At 43.2% G+C, this 21442-nt stretch overlaps 1 long non-coding RNA gene across 1 annotated transcript in view; it reads right to left on the reverse strand.

Annotated features, from left to right (window-relative positions):
• The window catches only part of LOC110346693 (uncharacterized), a 34022-nt gene that overhangs the window by 11259 nt on the left and 1321 nt on the right, over positions 1-21442 (reverse strand). Inside the window, exons 2-3 of the long non-coding RNA XR_002390891.2 lie at positions 17254-17365; positions 16259-16374 (exon numbers count right to left, since the gene is read on the reverse strand). This is a non-coding gene — a long non-coding RNA (uncharacterized LOC110346693). The remainder of the gene's footprint in view (positions 1-16258; positions 16375-17253; positions 17366-21442) is intronic.

Raw genomic sequence — 21442 nt, forward strand, 5'->3', positions numbered from 1 at the left:
GAGACTCACATAAATACGGACAGTTTTGACAAAGAAGTAATGAAAATTGCATGAATAAAGGATCGTCTCTTTAAAAACCAATGATGAAACAATTGGACATTCATATGCAAAATGATGAATTTTACACATACCTCATTCCATATACAAAAATTAATTCAAATAGATTAGAGGAAAACATAGTGCAAAACATAAACCATTAAAGTTTTAGAGAATAACATAAGACAAAAATCTCTGTAGCCTTAGGTAGGGCAAAAATTTTCTTTGATATGATACTATAGCCATGATCCATAAAAGAATAAATTAATAAACTCATAGACACTGTTAAGAGACTAGAAAGACAAACCACAGACCAAGAGAAAATGTTTAGAAAGCATAAATCCAGTAAAGAGCTTGCCTTTAGAATGTACAAAGAACTCTCAAAGCTCAATAATAAAAAAATGAGAAACTCAAAGTATAAGTAATTTAAAAAGCAAAATAAAAATAGAGGATAGGAGGGGCCGGGGATTTAGCTCAGTGGTGCCTCACTTGCCTGGCAAGCACAAGGTCCTGAGATCGATGCCTGGTACCTAAGGAAAAAAAATGGATAATAGGATACAGGGCAGCAGACTTGTAGAGATGGGAAAGGGGTCTCAGGTGGGGGCCAGGAGGGAAGGGGAAGTAAAAAGGATGAAGACGCAGTAAGTACCCAAGATTAATGTCATTATTATATATCACAAATACTAAGAAAAAAGAAAAGAGTACAACTTTGAAAAGGAACAAAATATTTGAACATTGCTCAAAAGAAATACATATAGTAAATAAGAACATAAAAAAGATGTTAACACCGTAACCATTGAAGAAATGCAAATAAAAGCCCACTCCGAAACTACTAAACATCGATTAGAATAGCTTATATTTAAAAGATTGACAATACCAATTGTTAGCACAGATGTGGAAAACTAGACCCCTTATACACTGATGGTGGGAATGTAAAATGGTATAATGACTTTGGAAAACAGTTAGGTGATTTCTTAAAACATTACTCATAGAGCTATCACACAGGGAAGCTATTCCAACACCTAGGTATTTTCCAATGAGAAAATTAGACATAGCCCATACAAAGACTCATACACAAATGTTCCTGGCAGCTTTCCTTGTTACAGCCCCAAAGCAGCAGAAGCCTAAATGTCCAGCAGCAGGATCAGTGGATAGCCAAACTCTAATATATCCCCATGGAAGTACTACGTGGTAATAAAAAGAGTACACAATAATGTGATTCTGCTGAGTAATGCAAGCCAGAGTTTGAAAGGCAATTGGCCCCCTGCCTCTGTGGGTCCCACATTTGCAAGTTCCACCAATCCTGGCTCCAAATTATTCAGAGAAAAAAAATCCTTCTGCCTTGACCACATGCAAACTTTTTCCCTTGTCATTATTCCCTATACAATACAGTAGAACAACTATTTGCTTGTATTTATATTGTATTAAGTATTATAAGTAATAGAGAGATAATTTAAAGTACAGTATATGGGAAGACAATAGGTCATGTGCAAATACTATGATGTGTTTTGGGTTTTTTTTCAGTTTCCCTATTATTTTATTGTTAACTTTATTTTTTATTAGTACATATTTGTCACACATATTGATTACATTCATCTAGGGAATTTCTACCTGTACGTATATATACCTTAACTTTTCTTTTTTTTCCCCCAATTCCCCTCCCTTCAACCTTCTTCTCCTCCCCATTTACAAAAGCTTTGCTTCAATTTTTTCCTTCCGTTCTCTGTTTGTTCCTTCTCCCTTCCTTCCTTCCTTCCCCTTCCCTTTTGAACAAATTCAGTAGCATAGCAAGATACAAAGTCAACATTCAAAAATCAATAGCATTCCTGTACATGAATAACAAACTCACTGAGAGAGAAGTTAGGGAAACAACACCTTTCACGATAGCATAAGAAAAGCGAAATACTTAGGAATTAACTTAACAAAAGAAATGAAAGACATTGAAAACTATACTCCTCTGACAAGGGAGATCAAAGAGGATATTAGAAAATGGAAAAGATAGCCCTTGTTCTTGGATAGGCAGAAACAATATAGTGAAAATGGCCATATTGCCAGAATTGTTATACAAATTTAATGAAATTCTAATCAAAATACCAATAGCATACCTCATAAAACTAGAGAAAGCAATCCTAAACTTCATATGGAACTAGAAGAGACCTAGAATAGCAAAAGCAATTCTGGACAGCAAGGGCACCACAGGAGGCATCACAATCCCCCATTTGAAGTCTTATTACAAAGCCACTGTTGTGGTTGTGTCTAGATGTCCCCCAAAGCCTCATGTGGTCCTAGGCTGGATCTAGAGTGTGTGACACTGGGATTGATTCATGGTGCAACACTAGGCTCAAGGGCACTAGGATTAAAGGTGTGAGTGCTACCTGCCTTAAGTAGCCTGGATAAGAAAAAGGAGCAGAAAGATGCTATTCTGGTCCCTTCCCTTGTTGCTTTTGCTACCTTCTGCCTGTCTGCCATGCCACTCTGCCTTGGAGCCAGCCAATTATAGATTGAAACCTCTACAGACTGTGAGCCAAATAAACCCTTTCCTCACACCTTCGTACTGACCTGCCTGGAGCAGGTCAGGTGGGCTGGGGTGAGTGAGGAGGGCTGGGGGAGGGATAAACAAACTGTTCGGGTGAGGACTAGCCCACTATTCACTATTTTGATTGTGGAAATGGCTAATGTGAGTCGATCCACTTGTCAAAACTTACAGAATTGTATTCTTCAAATATGTGCGGTTCATAGTGCATCTCTATTTCTTGTTTTAAAAGTCTTCAGTGGCCTCACATCCTCACATTGCAATCTGCACTGCTCTCCACCCTTTATTGTGGCTCACAAGCCCTGGGAATCTGGCCATTTGGCCACCTCACCCCCATCTTATTCATGCACACCTTCTCCTCCCCATTCCCTCTAGCCCTGCCACAATGGTCTCCCCTCTTCTCCCTCCAAGGCCTTTCCCACCCCAAAGCTCACACTTGCTTTTCTCTCTTCCCCATCACATTCAGTGCTCAGTCCCCCATCATCTGCAAGCGACATCTTCCTGAGGAGTCACTCACCAGTTAGCACAGCATTGATCCTATCTGGACACAAGAGCCACTTCCTCAGTAACACTGTAGTTTGCACCAGGCCGGCCATGGTGGTGCATGCCTATAATCCCAGTATTCGGGAGGCTGAGGCAGGAGCATTGCTGTGAGTTTGAGGTCAGCCTGGGTTATATAGTGAGTCCAAGTCCACCCTGGATTGCATAGACCCTATATCAAAACACCATAATAGTCTGCACCATCCAAAAGTAGCTGGCATGTCTACTGCCTGCTTGTCTGCTATCTCTCTCTCTTTCCTTAAAATGCAGTACTTCAAGGGTAAGGATCTTCCCTGTTTGGACATTACTTTATCTTTATTCTCCCTCACTCTTACCAGACATCTTTGCATGAATGACTATATGAAGTCTGCTATTGAATTCTTGAAAGTAAGAACCACTGGCATGTTCACTTGGCACTAAACACTAACATTCTCTACACATAGGAGAGCCTGATTTGAGAGCATTTGTTTCCCTATGTTCACACTCTTCATCCATTCATCTTTCTGACTTTCAGGAATGCTTACTTGTCTCAGTTGACAACTGCAGGGCAACTTCTTTGACATAAATTCCAGGCTACCTTCTCACTGAGTACCAATAATGCCTCCTTTGATATTGTAATTTATCAAAAGCTCTAAGTTCAATATAAATAATTCAGAAGATAGCTTTAGTTCAAAAATGCAGAGCATTTGAGGGCAAAAATAAATATTCTGATGTGGTCAGAGTGTTAGGGTGGGGAGAAGAAATAAAACTCTTATATTGAAAATATTCATGGAATTTTTTTTTAACTTTCTTCAAAGCTGAAAACTGAGTAAGCTAATGGCCACTCTGAACCTTAAAATCACACAATTCATAAGCAGCAGAACCAAGTCTCCAGCTAAAATCTTCTGACATCAGGAGGAGCCTTGGAGAAAGACGCTCCCATTCTGAAACACGAGTACCCAGACATAGCCTCTGCCCTTTCTGCTGACATTGTCCTGGCCAAGTCAGATCACATGGCTCTTCCTCTTGCTTCAGGGATCTGGGAAGGCAGTTGCCTTGTGCTCCTAGAAGGAGATCCAGAAAGCTAGTGAGCAGCTTGACGTCTTCATCACTGAAGACCTGCAGCATCAGCAAAGAGAATACCCTTAGCCAGTGGGCAGCCGTGGAAGACTTTCAAGCCCTGAGCAGCATTATCAAGACCCCTAAAGACAGGGATCTGTGACCTCATGAACACTGATTTCAGCCTATGAACACTCAGAGGTGAAAGTGGTGTCCATGCCTGGGAGCACACAGGTCTGTGTGTTCAGGCATTACATTGAAGGCAAGGGCACCTGAGACCCATCTCCACTTGTGCAAACAAGGATTTGCACAAATCTCTCTGCTCCACTCTGAAGGTGGGCACTTCCCAGGTGCACACCCACCCTCAGCCAGTTATGACTGCCCCACACCACCAGTCCTGCCCAAACATTTTCCAAACAGCTGGAAAGTCTACTAGCTGATTTTGCAAAAGTCTCTCTTAAATTCTTCCTTTCTTAGAAAGCAGCTCTGGCAAGTGCTGAGCAGTTCACATCAGATGGGATACATTTACACAGAACCAGAACCAAAGAACGCCCATCTCTCTGCACGGTGACAGAAAGCATTGTCTGAACTTCTACTTTTCACACCTGCCAATGCCACAGCTCTGTGTGTGTGCTTTTAGTGAAAGAGACTTCCCTGATGAAGAAAATATTTTCTAAACAAACATACAGTTAGATCTTTTTCATTATACCTGCTATTCATTTCACATTCTCGTGATTCTGAAGCAAAGCCAAGAAGATGTTCTCTAGTCATGTGGTGTCTTTGAAAGTTGGAGCTTAGATCTGTCCATTCTTGATTTAATTTATGAAGGAAACGTGTTCTGACTGCAACCACATGCCAGTAAGAGTCATTTCTCTCTCAGAGGCCTGCTCTGGGGAGTTAGAATGTTCATCTTGGAGTTCAGGAAGGTGTTATGCACATGGTAGGTTCCTTGGGAAGCTCTGAGATGAAGCCAGGCATGCAAGACACTGGATAGTGCATTGTTTTGAGATCTCTACCATGAAGGGAAGCAAAGGACATGAGATGAGGCAGAAGGAAAACTCAGACTGCAGCAGAAACTTCAACAAAAGCTTCAGTTGACCTACAAGGAGCTTAGAAGCTAACAAGGCCCGTCTGAGGTGTCCACTTCACAGCCAAGATGGTGAGCTATCTGCACTGAGTAGTCATCAGATGCAGGCCAAACCAGGAATGGGAATGGCTTGTATGCAGTTACACTCTCCAACCCACAGCAATTTCCAGAGAAGGCCACAAGCATTTCCTGCCACTGGGGACAAAAGGCATTCATTCCTGGAGAAAGATCTGGGGCAACATTGCAGTATCCGCTACATAGTTTACATCCATAACTGGAGTTCACTTAGGCAGCACAAGTTCATGGAAGGAGCCCAGTGGACCAAACAGATCACCCTGCAAACTAGGGGTGAGCAACCAGAACTAAGCATCTTGGGCTACCACAGGGACACTCCACTCAATGAAGATCTGGTGTCCAACAAGTTCTGGCCATTGCTAGTCCTGCCCTGAACTATGAGCATTTTGAAGGCCACCCCAGCTGCAAAGTGGAAAATAGGAGTAAATTTTTCTGCCTCAACACTGGATTCTGTTCCTGAGAGCCTGCTAACAGCCAACAAAGAGCCCACTGCTGTAGACCACCCCGAGCCTCTCCATCAGAGCAGCCTATCCATGGCTACCAACACAGGGGATAATATCTACTTCCATCCCTTTTGTTCTATTTTTCTCAGAACCTGTCTTTCATTTCCAGATCCAAGCATTTGCCTGGTTTAGAGATTTCTTCTATCTTACTGGCTTCTGGGAAGAGTTGAAGAATATGAACTCCCTGGCTTGGGTCCTCCTCCTCCTCTGGGCTTCTGACTCATTACCACCCTCTAATGCTCCAGATCCTTGAAGTTTTCAATAACCTCTGGATGCAGCAGAGAGATGCCTCATGTTGTGGGGCAACTGTGCCCCCTCAAATGACACTCAAGTTTCAACCCCAGTAACTCAGAATGTAACCTTTTTTGGAAATAGGATCTTTCCAGAGCTAGTCAAGTTAATACAAGATCAGTTGAGTGGATCTAATTCAATATGACTGGTATCCTTAGTAAGAAGAGAAATTTGGAACTGGATAAAGAAAATGCAGTTTTTAAAAAAATAAAATGGAGTACTACTCAGCCATAACGAATGAGAAGCTAGAGACATTTATAGATACATGGATACACTTTGAGGCCATACTCTTAAGTGAAATAAATAGGACACGCATGTGTAAATGCCAAATAGTTTCTCTAGTGTGAGAAACTGAAAATGTAAATAAGGATCAAAATGTATAGTAGATAATGTAAAATAGGAAGAAAGGGGGCAAAGGGGAAGAGGAAGTGAGAGAGGCAGGGGAAAGAAAAGAAGGGAAAGGAATAAATATGAGAAAAGGAAAAAATGGAAACAAAGTCTTTGTAAATAGGGAGGGGTGGAGGGGTGGAAGGGAGGGCAGGGGAAGGGGGAAAAAATAAGAATCAAAATACATCATGTAAAGGAACAGATTCCCAATAGTGAATGTTATCATATTGTATACCTAAAATGTACCAATAAAACTAATAAAAAAAGAGAATTTGGATACTGAGACACAGATAGTCTAAGTGAACGTGAAGGCAGAGATTAGGTATGTAGAAGCCAAAGAGCACCAAGGTTGCCAGGAAACCATCAGAACTAAGGAAGTGTCATAGAGCAATTCTCTCTCACAGCCCTCAGAGGTAACTCTGCCAGTGCCTTCACTGGACTACTCACCTCCAGAATCACGCAGCAATAATTTCTGTTTTTTAAACCACGGGCTTGTAGTACTCAGTTACACCACATACCTAGGGACCTTGTCATTGATGCCTACATCCTGGTCACCACTCCAGACAGGGTTGCCATTGTCCTCCTGGGAACAATTGGATAGGACATTATACCAAGGTCACAGGGCCATCAAGGAACAGAGAAACTAGCTGACCTGCAAAGCAGAACCACAAGATATCACCTCATACCCATTAGGATGACAAAAACATAGAAAATATCAAAGTTAGTGAGGCTGTAGAGAAATTGGAACCCTTGTGCATTGGGGATGGGAATGATACAGCCACTTTGGCAGATACTATAGCGGTTTCTCAAAAACTAAAAATAGTATCATCATATGATCCCACAATTTCACTTCTATATAACCAAAAGGATTGAAAGCAGGGTCTCCAAGAGACATCTGCATGCCTATGTTTCACAACATTACCCACAAAAATACAGAGGTGGAAGCAGCCCAAATGCCTATCTAGAGGTGAACAGATAAGGAAAATGTCGAATATACATATAGGGGAATATTATTCAGCCATAAAAATGATAGAAGTCCATGCTACAACAGAGATAAATCTTGAGAAAATTTTTCTAAATGAAATGAGCTGGTCACAAAAGGACAAAGATTGCATGATTGCACTCAGACAAGATGTCTAGAGCAGTCAAAAAAAATCACAGAAACACACAACCTGTAATGTCTGTCACCAGGGGGTAGGAAGAGGTGACTGGAGAGATGTTTTTCAATAGGTGCAGAGTTCTAGTTTTGCAAAAAGAGAAAGTTCTAGAAATTTTGCCCAACCATATGAATGTAACACTGCTGAGCTGTACATATTAAGGGGGAAACTTTATTGTGTGGTTTTAGAACATAATTAAAAATAGAAGGGTAAGAGAGAGGAGAAAGCAGAGGATGAGGAGGGAAAGGAAAGGAAAGAAAGGAGGGGAGAAAAAGAGAAAGAAGGAGATGGGGAAGAGGAAGAACCTGCAGCAGCCCCTCTTCTGGAGCCTGGGCCCAGCACACCAGCCCTGGGTGTCTGCAGCACCATGCCAGGCTGTGAGTGAGGTCAAGGACAAAGGTCAGTCAAAATCAGCACAGTTGAAGCTGTGGACCAGGTGGGTGGAAATCCATTGTGAGTTCAAAGCATCCATTATCTTGCAGGTCTTATCAGCAGCCCTGTGAAGCAGCCTGCAGTCTCCTCCATGGTGTTGCTGAGGAGCTGGAGCTCAAAGAGCTGGAGGGAACCCTTCCGAGTCCTTTCCTGCTGCAGGCAGGGCCGGGACCTCCGTCCACCACCTCTGTTGCCCTTTGCTTTGCAAGATCGCTTGGCCTCACAGAACATTCGGAATTTTTCAAAGGGGGAACTCGAACTCTAGCTGCCACATACACTCATTTGTGTATTCTCTGTTGATTCTGCTCTTTTGCTCTTTTTTTTTACTTTTCTGGAAGGGGAAACTGATCATCCAGTGAAAAATATTTTCCTTTGAGATCACTTAAGGTATTTGGCAACTTGGATTGCCAAATATGGCAAGAGAAAAAAGTAAGACGTGGGACCAAGGGTGAAAAGAAAGCATTTGACAAGTCCTCAGAGGCTGGGGAAGTGTTTCAGGCCGCCTCCCTCGCTGCTGCCAGCAGCCACCTGGCCGTCCGCACCACCTTTTGCGTTGACAACCCCTCGGGAGGCTCCGTCAGGGTGGCCTAGGCCACCTCGTGCCAATCCCGGGACTCTGCCGAGTGAAACAAACCTACCACCCACCTCCAAGGCTCGGTGTGTTCAAGTTTCTTCCCCACTTGCCAAAACCTGATTTCCTGTTTCTAAGAAAAAAGCTTTAAAATACCCCTTTAAAAAAGACTCTTTAAGGCAGCTTAAACATCAAAGAACTCTTAGAAAGTAAGGTTTTGTTTGGTTAAGGGCACATGGATCAGAAGAATTTCCATTAAATTTCCCTGTTTAAGGGCTGAGGATTTTTACTGGATTTGGGAAAAAAACTTGTGGACAACTCATGATTCTCAGAGGCTGCGAGGAGCATATGACTGGTCCACTCTGCTCCCGGCAGAGATGCGGAGCTGGAGGCCCAGAGAAAGTGAGGGCCTTGCCTAAGGCCTCACAGGGGCAGGTATCAGAAGCACACTCAGCCCAGCTCCTGATGCCCTGTCCGGTGATGTCTCTGCTCATCCACTACTGTTTCTCCTGTAGCAGGAAGTTACAGGATTCTTTTTATTTTTTTTCCTTAAATTATTTTATTGGTACATTTTAGGTATACAATACATCTACATTTATCACTGGGTGCTTGTGCCTGTACGTGATGTATCTTGGTTCTTATTTTTTTCCCCATTATCTGTGCACCCTTCACCCCCACTACCCTTCCCTATTTACATAGATTTTTGTTTCCTTTTTTTTCTTTCTCATAATTTTTCCTTTCCCTTCTTTCCTTTCTCCTTCCCCTCCCACCATCCCTACCCCTTTGGACCTTTCTTCCTATTTCAAGTTATCAATTATTTATTTTAATCATTTTAACTCTTGTTTACACCATCAGTTTCTCACACTAGAGAAACTTCTGTATTTACACATGTGTGTCCTATTTATTTCACTTAAGAGTATGGCTTCAATATGCATCCATTTACCTATAAATGTCTCTAAGTTTCTCGTTCTTTATGGCTGAGTAGTACTCCATTTTATTTAAAAAAAAAAAAACCCACATCTTCTTTATCCAGTCTCCAGTTGATGGGCACTTGGGCTGTTTCCAAACTTTAGCTATTACAAACTGCGCCGCTATAAACATGGGTGCACATATATCACTGTGGTATGATGCTTTTAATTCTTTGAGGAGGATACCCAGCAGGGGAATAGCGGGGTCAAATGGGACCTCTTGCCCTAGTTCTTTGAGGTGTCTCCATTCTGATTTCCACAGTGGTTCCACCCAGGCTGCAGTCCTACCAGCCGTGGAGCAGGGTTCCTCTTTCCCCACAGCTCCACCAGCATTTGTTATTGGATGATTTCTTGATAGCAGCCATTCTTTGTGGGGTGAGGTGGAATCTCAGTGTTGTTTTCATCTGCATCTCTCAAATGACCAGTGATGCTGAACATTTTTTCATATATTTATTTGCTGCTTTTACTTCTTTGTCTGAGAAATGTCTGTTCATTTCAGATGCCCATTTTTGAATCGGGTCTTTTAATTTGGGGGGTCTGATTTTTTTCAGTTCTTTATATATTCTAGATAGTAGTCCTTTGTCTGAGGTACAGCTGCTAAAAAATTTTTCCCACATTGTAGATTGCCTCTTAGCTCCGTTGGTGGTTTCTCTTGCAGTGCAGAAGCTTTTTAATAAAATGAGATCCCAGTTGTCGATTCTTTGTGCTAGTTCCCGTGCTACTGAGGTTTCAGGATTCTTTTTAAAGTTAAAGATAATTTAAAATTTGAACCATTCAGAAAGAAGATAGTAAGTGTTTTTATTCTTTTAAAAAGGCATCAGAGTCTGGGAAAAAATACCAATAACTACCCTTTACTGAGCACTCTTTATGCATTGTTCATTTAATCACCACAATAATTCTATGAGCCATTTGCTGTGTTCTCTCCCTTTCACAGACAAAAGGAGAGAGAAGGAGGCAAATTCTGGCTTAAACTTTTCCTTTTTTTTTTTTCCTTTTGGAGTGGCCAGAATATTACAGGGTCTTTCCCATACCTGTTATGAATTAACCCTGCAAGCAGTCCTAAGAGGGCAAATGTATTGTCCTCACTGCACAAAATAGAAAATCAGGTTGTAAAGAAATGGATTTGCCCAAGCCCTCTCCAGGAGTTAGAGGTGGCAGTGCTCACCTCTGAACCCCAATCTGGCCTGCAGGATGGACTCCCTTCCTGCTGCCCACCTCCAAGAGCTGCTGTGAGCATCAAAGCAAACCATAGAAAGGAGAGCCTTCTGCAGACACTGCAAAGTAGCTCGCAGGTCTACGGGATCATGGTGCTGAAACGCAAGTTGTCCCATTTTCCTAAATTTCCACGCTGGCTTATGACATGAGGACCCGTGAGCCAGGCAGTGACGAGGGCCCCAGATCTCTCAGCTGAAAACATTTTCCAGATAAAAGATTGGATTGAACTCACTCTTTGTTTTCCTTGGGAGGTTCCCAACCTCCCACCTGTTTAATTAGGTGGGAAAGCTTTGATCCACTGGCCATTGTTGGAGCCCAATGGGAATCATGAAGCCCTGCGCCCTGAGCCTACAGGGCAGAAGACAGGCTGTGGAGACACAGGCATGGTCACCTGTTCATGTCACACCAACTGGAAGCAGCACCATTGGGCCAAGTGCTTCTTCGTGCATGGGCTTGGTCACTTGTGTGTGCAAGGCTGTCTATGAGTGTCACTGCAAACCAGACCCACTTAGACTGGAGAAACACAGGGGGGATGTGACAAGTTCACAGTCTTGAGGACTTCCACAGATGTACCTCACACACAGTCCCCTGCCCTGGCCAGTCAGAATCTGTCCTTCCCTCTTCTCTTCCCTGCAGCAACTTATGCCAGGATTGTTACTAAATAGTGTTCTCCATCATTCACATGTCCAAGTCCTAGCCCCATGTTTTTAGAAATGGTCTTCAGTGATTAATAGTAAATGAGCTCACAAGGGTGCTTTTAGTCCACTACATCTGGTATTCCTACAAAAAGAAGGGATTAGGAAGAGACACAGTTGAAAGACTATGAGAACACACAGAGACAGCTATGGACATGTCACAGAGAGAAGACATGGCCCTCCACCACCTGGGTCTTGGGCATCCTATCTCTGGAATTGAAGGTGGGAGTCTGTCATCCGAGCCCCAGTCTGGCATGCTTTGTACAACAGCCACAGCAAACTAACGCAACCAGTATCTGACCTCTCTGTGTAAGAGGCATTTTTCATTTATTGAATGAAAAGAATAATAAATAAAACCTTCTCAGGTGCATCCCTAATGAGTTTGTAGTCTCTCCCTTGGTTTGTGCCTGATGCTAGGAGCACTGAGCAGAAATAGCTATGGGCTTCTTCATGGAGGGCTGGTTCTAGCAGAGGAGCCAAGCATACACATCTCCTCCTCAGAACAATTCCCCAGCTACTGTGACAGGTGAATGCTCCCATTTCACCATTGTCTCCTCTCTCAAACTCAACCTTTCGCAGAAATAGCACCCAGGAGGAATCTGTGGATTTGAACCGAAGGGACTAAACCCAAAAATGTCTTCCAGACCCACCGCCAAGGAGAAATATTTTTCTCTATTCTTCTCTACCTAATCAGACACCAACCACCCTTCCTCCCTTCCTCCCTTCCTCCCTTCCTTCAAGTATTTCATCATTTGTAAAATCTTCCCAGATATCTCTGCTGGTGGTAATCTTTGTCTTTGATCTGATATCACTTATTTCTGGTCACACTTATGCTCTTTATGAAGAGGCTCCACAGGGTAATAGAAAATCTTCAGTTAGGGAGGCGGTCCTAACAAGGCCTTGGACCTTGGGCTGAGTTGCTTCTTTTCTTCATGCCTCCGTTTCCTCATCTTTAGAATGAAGGCAATGGTCCCTACCATCTTCACACTCCTTTTCATGATAGAGCCTCTGTCACAAATTAGCACCCAGCGCCACCAGCTAGAGGCTGTTTCCCAGCTTCACCTGTAGCTAAATACAGCCATGTGACCAAGTTCCGCCCAGCAGGTGTGGCAGAGGGGGTAAGTGCCCCTTTCTGGCTACTCCTTAAAGCCTGGCTCAGTCATCCACTGTGGGCTCGCTCTCTTTGGCTCTTTCTACAGGTTGGGAAGTTGAAACAACCCACAAAGTCACACATGCAGATGACAGGCTGCCCTGCTGGCCTGGGTTCCCGGATGTCTGATAGAGAAGCCTTACTGGCCCTGGACCTCTGACTATCACCTAAGGGGAATAAACATCTGCTTTATTTATGCCACATAACACCTGGTCCTTTTGTCACACCCTGCATAAGGTGCAGTCATATTTTGGAGACAGTAGGTAAAGTAGTCAGAGCTATTTGACACACAGTGGACCTGTGATGAATCAATACCAGTTGCTACCACAGAATAAACTGATGGGCTATGATCACTCAACAGCTGTGGGTGCTAAAGAGAAGAAAAACTTAATCAGACTCTTGTGATTCCAAACTCAGGTGTCTGGGAGAATGGTAGGACTCTGAATAGAAACAGGGGAGAAGGGGGAAGAAGACACTCAGGGAGAGAAAATAGAGGCAGGCCTCAGCCATGTTGAATTTAGCTGCTGGCCAGGGTCGCAGGAAGAGATGCCAACAGGCAATAGAGGTGCAGGCTGAGGCCTGAAAACCAAGAAACCAAGAAACTTCCAGTGAGCTGGGGGAGTCAAGCTGCAGGAATCATGAGGTTTCCAAGGGCCAGGGCTGAGGAAGCAGACACTGGGAGGAGGGGGAGGAGGAAAGTCTGGCTGGGGCACAGGTTTCTTGGGCTTGGAAGGGAGAAAGGCCTGGAAGTCAGGCTGTACCCCATGTGCAGTGCCTCAAAGGCAACGAGGGATTCAGGTCCTGCTCGGCAGGCAGTGGGACCGTGGGGTTCCTGGATGGAGACGATGACCAAGAATCTGCCTGTTGGGCCAGGGTATCCATGGGTGGGGACAGAGGAAAGCGCCTCCTCTAGAAGACACAACCATTTCACGCACAGCCATCACACCATGATTCCTACACATCTGTGTAAGACCTAGAGAACAATTTGCTCAAACATTCTGAGGAGATTTGTATGGAGACAGTGAAACCAACGATGGAGCCAAAGTGGCCTCATGGCGTGGAAAGGAGCATGAGGAAGAGGGGCAGAGAAAGGCTCTGTCACCCGGCCTTTCAGTCCTCCAGTCAACATACACAAGTGCCAAAGGTCTGCTCTGCATCTCTCACAGACTGGAGGTCTGAGGCCATCCACAAATATGCTCTAAGCTGCTCCACGCCGTGCTAAAAAACAAAGCTGGACAAGGGAATGAGAGTGAAGGACACAACTGTCCTACCCCAGGGAAGTCCCCTCTCCTATGACTGCAAAGCCAGACACAGGGCAATGGGCAGAAGCCATGCAGCTCCCAGGGCTGGAATGAGCCAGGCAAAAGGGCCAGTCAGGACCAAGGCTTGGAGCTAGAAAAGGCACTGAGGAATGACCCTGAGGTCATGGCTAGATTGAGGAAGAGGGGAGCGAAAGGCCAAAGGGAGAAAGAAGCTCCTCCTTCCTGCTGAGGGCCACCATGTCGCCAACAGGCCACCTCTTCTCCTGCCTGGCCTCAGCTTAGACCCAGTTCTGGTGGCAAGAGCTGTGTGTGAGGGGGTGGGGATGTCAACAGGTCTGCCGGACTCAGAGGTATGAGGACTGGGAAGCCCACAGCCAGGATGACCCCCTGGGCTTCTGCCCAAGCAATGTGATAGAATGGTCCCAGGAAACCCTCCCAGCCTGCAGAAGTTTGCACTCACTGGCATCCCCCTCCTGACGCTTAGCAGTTAACGCTTTGCTCACAATCTGGTAAAACACATGAGACCTACTGTGTATGGATGCATGTGTGTGTGTGTGTGTGTGTCATATCCACGTGTGTGATGCCTGTGTGAGGTACTAGGGTTTGAACTCAGTGCCTGCCTCCCCCTGAGATAGATCCGTGTCACTTTATTTATTTATTTTGAGACAAAGTCTAAGTTGAACTTGTGATCCTCTTGCCTCAGCCTCCCAAGTGAGTGACTGGGATTACAATATGCCCCACCACTCCCAGCTGAGACCAACTTCTTCATATGCCACAGGATCTTCACTAAGAAGGACACAGCTGTCTCCCAGCAGGATCTGCACAATCCGGGTTGCCCTCTTCCCCACTCTGGACCTGGATTTCCTTTACTATATCATGAGATGATGGAATTCTTTGAACTCAAAGCCCTCCCAGGTCTAAAATCCTATGACCCTGTGAACCCAGCACATAGCTTTGTTCTCATACAGAGAGTGAGGTTACTTTTACTCCCCAAGTATTTCTCAGACACTTTGGGGCTAGTTTTCAAGCTCCAGCTGGCTCCCAGTTGGCCCAGTTCTGAAATCAACCTCTCTTTATGGGAAGCAGATGCCTCTCAAGGTGTGTGATGACTTGCATGTCACTCACAGGCTCAAAACATCCTGACGAGTGTCCACACCCTAGAGCCTCCACTGACCGGGCCACAGTGGATGCACATGGGAGAGACTGCATCGAGGACCAGCTGACAAATAGAAACGCTCTGTTTTGAACAGTTTCCCTTTCATGATCCTGGAGCAACACAGGTATAACTGCCCCCTTTCTGTAAGCTTTTGCATAAGCTACATTTGCTGCTTCTGTATTTCCAGAAATTGTCTAGGAGCTTAGAGCTTTAGAAGAAGCTCATGTTTCAACATCCAGCCTGACTTCCATTCCCAAGGTGAGAATCGTCATCACTTCTATTTTATAGGTGAGAAAACTGAATATCTCGGAGAGGAGAGCTGATAGCTGTTCCCCGGGTGGGCTTCAGACCTGAGAAAGCGACAGCGTGGCCCTCCTAAAACTGGTGCTGGGAAAATCCAAACTGACTGGAGTTTAACGACAGGAAATGCTGCTGCCTGTGCGGGTCAGAGAATCAAACCTCACTTTCACATTTCCCAAATAGCCACTGTCTGCCCAAGGCTCCAACTTTCCAAAACGCAGGGACACAGGTGCTTCAGCAACCCTTCACCCTCCCCAACTTCTGTGGCCTCCGTTAGTCCCTTGGCCACTCAATGACTCCTCCGCCTCCCATTGCCACCGCCCCCAATCCCTTGCACATCAGTTCTAACACACAGAGCCCTGGAAGATCACTTAGGCCTAGGCCCTGCCACCAGCCAGACCTCAGGGCAGAGCTGGGCTCCAGTAGAGCTCCCTGCTATGCTGCATCCTGCCCTATGGAAAATCTTTGCAGAGCCTTAGACCTTCCTCCACCCGCTCTGAGGGTGGAGAGATGGAATCACTTAGATCCAGGACACTAGCTACTCTAACTTTCCACTCTTGAGTCACAGTGCCCTGCCCAGAGAGGCCACTGGGCCCCAGACTATCCACAGTCCAGGATGCCAGGATTCTGAAGACATATTTGCAAGTGCAAGAGGCACTGAAGAGGGAAAGTCTGGCCCCATCTACAAGGAATGCCCCTGAGAGACGTGCTTTGATTGAAATAACCCGAGACCAAGAGCTGAGAGAGATGCAGTCCACTCTTGAGCCCTTCAAAGCCCAAGTCTAATATGCTAAGAAAGCCCGAAGCAAGCCACAGCCAAGAGGGTGAGCTCAGGCCAAGGGCAAGCAGCTGCAGAAGTTACCTTGACAAGTCATTTGTTTCCACTGTGGGTTTCAGCAACCAAAGATCTGTTGCACAGAGCAATGGAAAGAACAAGGGCAAAGATGCTAGTCCTCCTGTAGCCTCCTTCAGGCGGGCCTAATAAGAAAACAAGAGAAAGAATTAACCTCAAGAAGAACTAAGAAGTTCAGAATGGATTCCAGTTTGGTCTGGAAAAATATTCTCTGTGCCTTGAACTTCACAAAGTGCTTTCACTTGCCACCCTTCACTCTGAACCTCTCAAAACCCTTTCAAAATATGTTTTATTGTTTCCTTGTGCAAATGAAGAAACTGAGGCTCAAAGAAGGAAATTGACTTACCAAGGCCACTAAGTGCATGGCTGAGATGCTGTCCCAGGTTGCCTGGTATAGAACATCTAGCCAGCCTGCCATAAAAAAGTCCTATGAAACAGGAATTTATTACCCTGGATTCAAAGAGAAACTAAGTTCAAAGCCAGCAGGTGAACTTGGGTTTCTTAGCACTAAAACTTCTACCATACCACAGTAGTCTAGTCACATCTGTACACCCTGATCTATCTCTCCAAGCTCCAAAACATCATCTGGTGTGTCGTAGGTGCTCAATAAACAGTGGATTGGTGAATGAGTCCTCCTTTGAAGTTTTATTAGCAAAGTGGATGACTGTCTTAACTGTATGAGATAGTCAGTAATTCACTTTGTTCAAGGCTTACATCTGAATTTGAAAAAAAGCAGTTGACTTAGCTGTGAAATATGTCCCCAGGCTCCTCCCCAGTAAGGACAGAAAAACTAGAGAAAGAACCTACTGTTCCAGTCTGGAATGAGAATTAAAACCATGGAAAAGGCTTCGTGCTTTTCATCTGCAAGGGAATGGAGCTGGGTACCCAAACGCTTCCTTCTCTCTCACCATCTGTCACATTGCAGAGGCAGAGCCACTGCTAACCAAAAATCATAGCACAAAAAAACCTGGATGTTAGTGCAAGCTCACTCAGACTCCTCCTACCTCCATTAAGCACCAGATGAAACACAAGCAGCTGAGGGGGGCAGGACAGCTAGTGGCAAGGTCCTGCTGGCTTCCCTTCTAGATGAGAGCCCTTCCCGTCTTCACCATAATCCTGCAAAAGAAAGATCTTTATTTTGCAGAGGAGAAAACCCAGTGATCAAAGAGGTTCTGATTTCCTATATTAATCAGAAGCGAGATTGGAATCCAGGACTCCCAGAGCACGAAGTCTGTGTCTCCTCCCATGCACCCTGATTACAGTCTGCTCATGATGGGTGTTTTCAGAGAGAAAAGTGCTCTACAAACAGGCTTTCCTCACTGTGCCTCACAGAATTGGGAGGATCAAAGAGACAGAACAGATAGAATGATTTCCATTTTACAAATGCACAAATTGAGAATAAATGCTGAAGTGATGCATGTGTGTAAAATATGCTACACATAATCCTGTTTTGTAAAGAGGAAACTTGAAGTTCAAAGATAACCAAATTACCTGTATTGTTTGCATACATTAAGGTTGAATTCCTATCATCAGCTTCTGTCCTAAATTTCTCTTTCTTCAAACCACTTGTCTTTGCTAAAAATAATTATGAGTTGTTTGATTAAAAGTGGTCAGCTAGAGAATACTGCATCTGGGACTTGAATATAGGATAGAACATTCTGGTTTTATGATCCTGTCAAGCTTTTCTGTTACAAGGATCTACTTGCTTCTCCCATGATGTCTGTGTTAGCTTTCTGTTGCTGTGACAAAATACCTGAGAAAAACAACCTAAATAAAGAAAGATTCATTTTGGTTCCTGGTTTTAGAGGTTTTGGTTCCTGGCCCACTGGCTCTATTACTGGCTTTATGGCCCAAGGTGAGGCAGACCTTCTGCCACCAGGAGCATGTAGAGGAGGCAGCTGCTCACCTCATGGTGATCAGGAAGGAGAGAGAGAGCCAGAAAGGAAGGGCCTGGGACAAGGTAGAGTCCCCAAGGCTGTGTCCTCATGACCCACTCCCTCCATCTAAGCCTCCCCACATAAATTTCCATCACCTTCCAATAATGCCATCAAATTATGAATCCATCAATAGGCTAATCCAGCAGAGAAGCTGAGCCTGCCCCGGCACCCAGAAGGAACCTCCCCACCACCATCCCAAGCTCCTAGGGCAGAGAAGGTGAGCCGCGCTGGTGCCAGAAGCACCCTTCCCCACCGTGGAAATGAGAAGACATGTAAACAAGCCTCAAAAACAGACTTCTTGATCACCTACAGCAACCCCAAAGGGAAACGAAATGGAACAATGTGATACTCAACTACCTGGACTCTCTGAACTGGCAACGAAAGAGGATCTGGGAAAAATGAAATCAGAACTAATTACTCAGATAACCACAAAGATTGGGCTCGTGGTGCAAGCCATGCTTAATAAATCTAGAGAGAACACAGATAAAAAAAATAGAGGTTCTGAGGAATATGATGGAATCCCAACATAGGAAACAAATGGAATCCATGAAACAGATGCAAACAGATTTCCAGGAGATTAAAAATTCCATCGAAAGTCTGCACAGCAAAATGAACCAATGTGAGGATAGAATTTCAGATACAGAAGAAAAGATTGCAATTAGTGACCAGGAAAAGAAAAATTGCTTTAAAATAGTAAAGGAACACAAGAAATCAATCCAGCAGCTGCTAGACCATGCAAAGAAGAATAACACAAGACTGATTGGAGTCAATGAAGAAGGAGGAGAGAGTGCAGATGACATAAAAAAAACTGTTCACAGAAGTGATGGCAGAAAACTTCCCAAGGAGAGGAAAAGAACTTGACATACAGATAAGTGAGGCATATAGGACTCCAAATAGCCTTGATCAAAAAAAATCTACACATAGGCATATAATAGTTAGGATTCCAGAAATCCAACAGAAGAACAAAATTCTACAAGCAGTGAGAGAAAAGAAACAAATCACATACAAAGGAAAGCCCATCAGAATCACAGCAGACTTCTCAATGCAAACCCTCAAGGCAAGAAGAGCTTGGAGTGATGTATTTCAAGCCCTAAAGGAAAACATCCTCCAACCCAGATTGATGTACCCTGCAAAACTGTCTTTCAAAATTGATGGAGAAATAAGATACTTTCATGATAAAGACCACCTCAGGAACTTCATGAATATCAAACAGGCACTCCAAAAAATTTTAGACAATACCCTAGGAAAAAACAATGAGGATCACAACCCTAGGAAACCCAGCAGAATGAATCCATTGGGTGTGACAAATTAAACGCAAAGGGAGAGAACCCAACAAAAAGAAAAACGTCATGACAAGGCTTTCAAAACTTTGAACTTCATCTCCCTAATGAGTATATAATTCAATCTTGTTATTGTGCTGATTAGAATTTTTCTGATTCTAGAGTTGCACACCTTTCCTTGTACTCTACTGGCTATTTATCATCTTATGTCTACTTTATAATTGGGTTGTCTATTACTGAGCTCTAAGAATTCATTATATATTCCGGTCACAGGTTATAGGCATTGTAAATATGGTCTGTTTAAGGACTACTTTTCATTTTAATGATGTCATTTAAAGTTCTAAATTTTGATGAAATCTCATTTATCAATTTTTTTCTTTTATACATCATGTCTTTTGTATCCTAGGTAGCTCTTGCCTACCCTGAATTTATAAACATTTTCCCTTATAATTTCCTCTTAAAGTTTTATACTGTTAGGCTTTCATATTTAGGTTCATAGATCCCTTCAAGTTATTTTCATATAAGGAAATAAAGGGTTGAGGTTAATTTTTTACATACGGATACCAGGTGTTCTAGTGCCATTTGCTGAAAACACTATCTGTTCCTCGGCTCTTGAATTGAGCTTATATTCTATAAAATGCTAATGTTAAATAATCTTTCAAAGCTCAGTGGACCATATATGTGTGGTTCTATTTCTAGATTCTCTGTTTTATTCAAATGATCTATATGTCTTTCCTTACACCAACACTGCCTTGATTACTGTAGCTTTAGAAGAAGTCTTAAAAATTAGGTACTAAACGTCTTCCAACACTGTTTTTGTTTTGTTTTGTTTTTAAAACTTTTCTAGGTCCTTTGTACTCCTACATAACTTTTAAATTTCAATATCCAATTCTTCATTTATAGCAAGTATACACAGACCTGAATTTTTATATATACTTTGTGTTTTCTAATCCTGCTAAATTCAAATACAAGTTCTAGGAACTCCTAGAGATTTCTTGATATTTTCTCTGTAGATGATCATTTCATCTACATGTAAAGATTTTGCTTCTATCTTGCCAATCCTATCCTAATTGTGTCATTTTATTGCCAGACTATTTTGGTGGGGACTAGGTTTCAAAGTTTAATGGACAGATGAAGAGTAAGCCTATCTGACCTTGTTCCTCACCTTAAGGAGAAAGCATTGTATCTTCTCCATTCATATAAGGCATTCTCACTGGAAGTATGGAGTACATGTCTTTAATCTGTTGAGAAGGTTCTGTTCTATTTCTAGTCTCCTGATAGCTTTTACCACGAACAGCTGTAGAATTTTGTCCAATACTTTTTCTCCAACTAGTGACAGGATCATATGGCTTTTTCCTTTCCTCTGTTTAAATGATGACTTTTGGGGGTGGATCTTCCAATGCTGAACCAACACTGCCATCCCTATAATAAAACCACTTTCTACATCCTGCCAGGTCTGACTTCTAACAGTTTGTTTTATTAAACAAATTTCTATCTATGTTCATACTTTTTCTTCTATTATCTTTGTCCAGTTTTACTATTAGCACAATGTTGAGTTCCTAAAATGAGGGGAGAACTGTTCCTTCTTTTTTCTGCTTTAATTGGTATAATTTATCAGTTAAAATGTATATGAGCCTGCTGTTGTCATATAGGTAGGTTTTCAAGCTAGCAATATACTTTCTTTAATAGGTGCTATTCAAATTTTATATTTCCTCCAGAGTTAGTTTCACTAAAATGTCTTCCAAGGTACTTCTTAGAAGTTGTCAAATTTATTTCAAAACAGATCTTTGAAATATGTTTTCTATATCCTTTTAAATTCTGTAAAATCTGTGGTAATGTCTCTTGGATCTTGATATTGTACTTTTAAAAATGTATAATTGATATTGTGTAACAGGAAGAAAAGGTCTAAATGAGCAGAAGAAGTGGGAGGGGTAGGGGAAAGGAAAAAAGGGAAAAGAAAAAATATGAGAAAAGGA

The sequence above is a fragment of the Heterocephalus glaber genome, unplaced genomic scaffold (genome assembly GCF_053883595.1).
Source record: "Heterocephalus glaber isolate CG9 unplaced genomic scaffold, H.glaber_assembly_v1.0 deba00001447, whole genome shotgun sequence".
NCBI classification, from domain to species: domain Eukaryota; kingdom Metazoa; phylum Chordata; class Mammalia; order Rodentia; family Bathyergidae; genus Heterocephalus; species Heterocephalus glaber.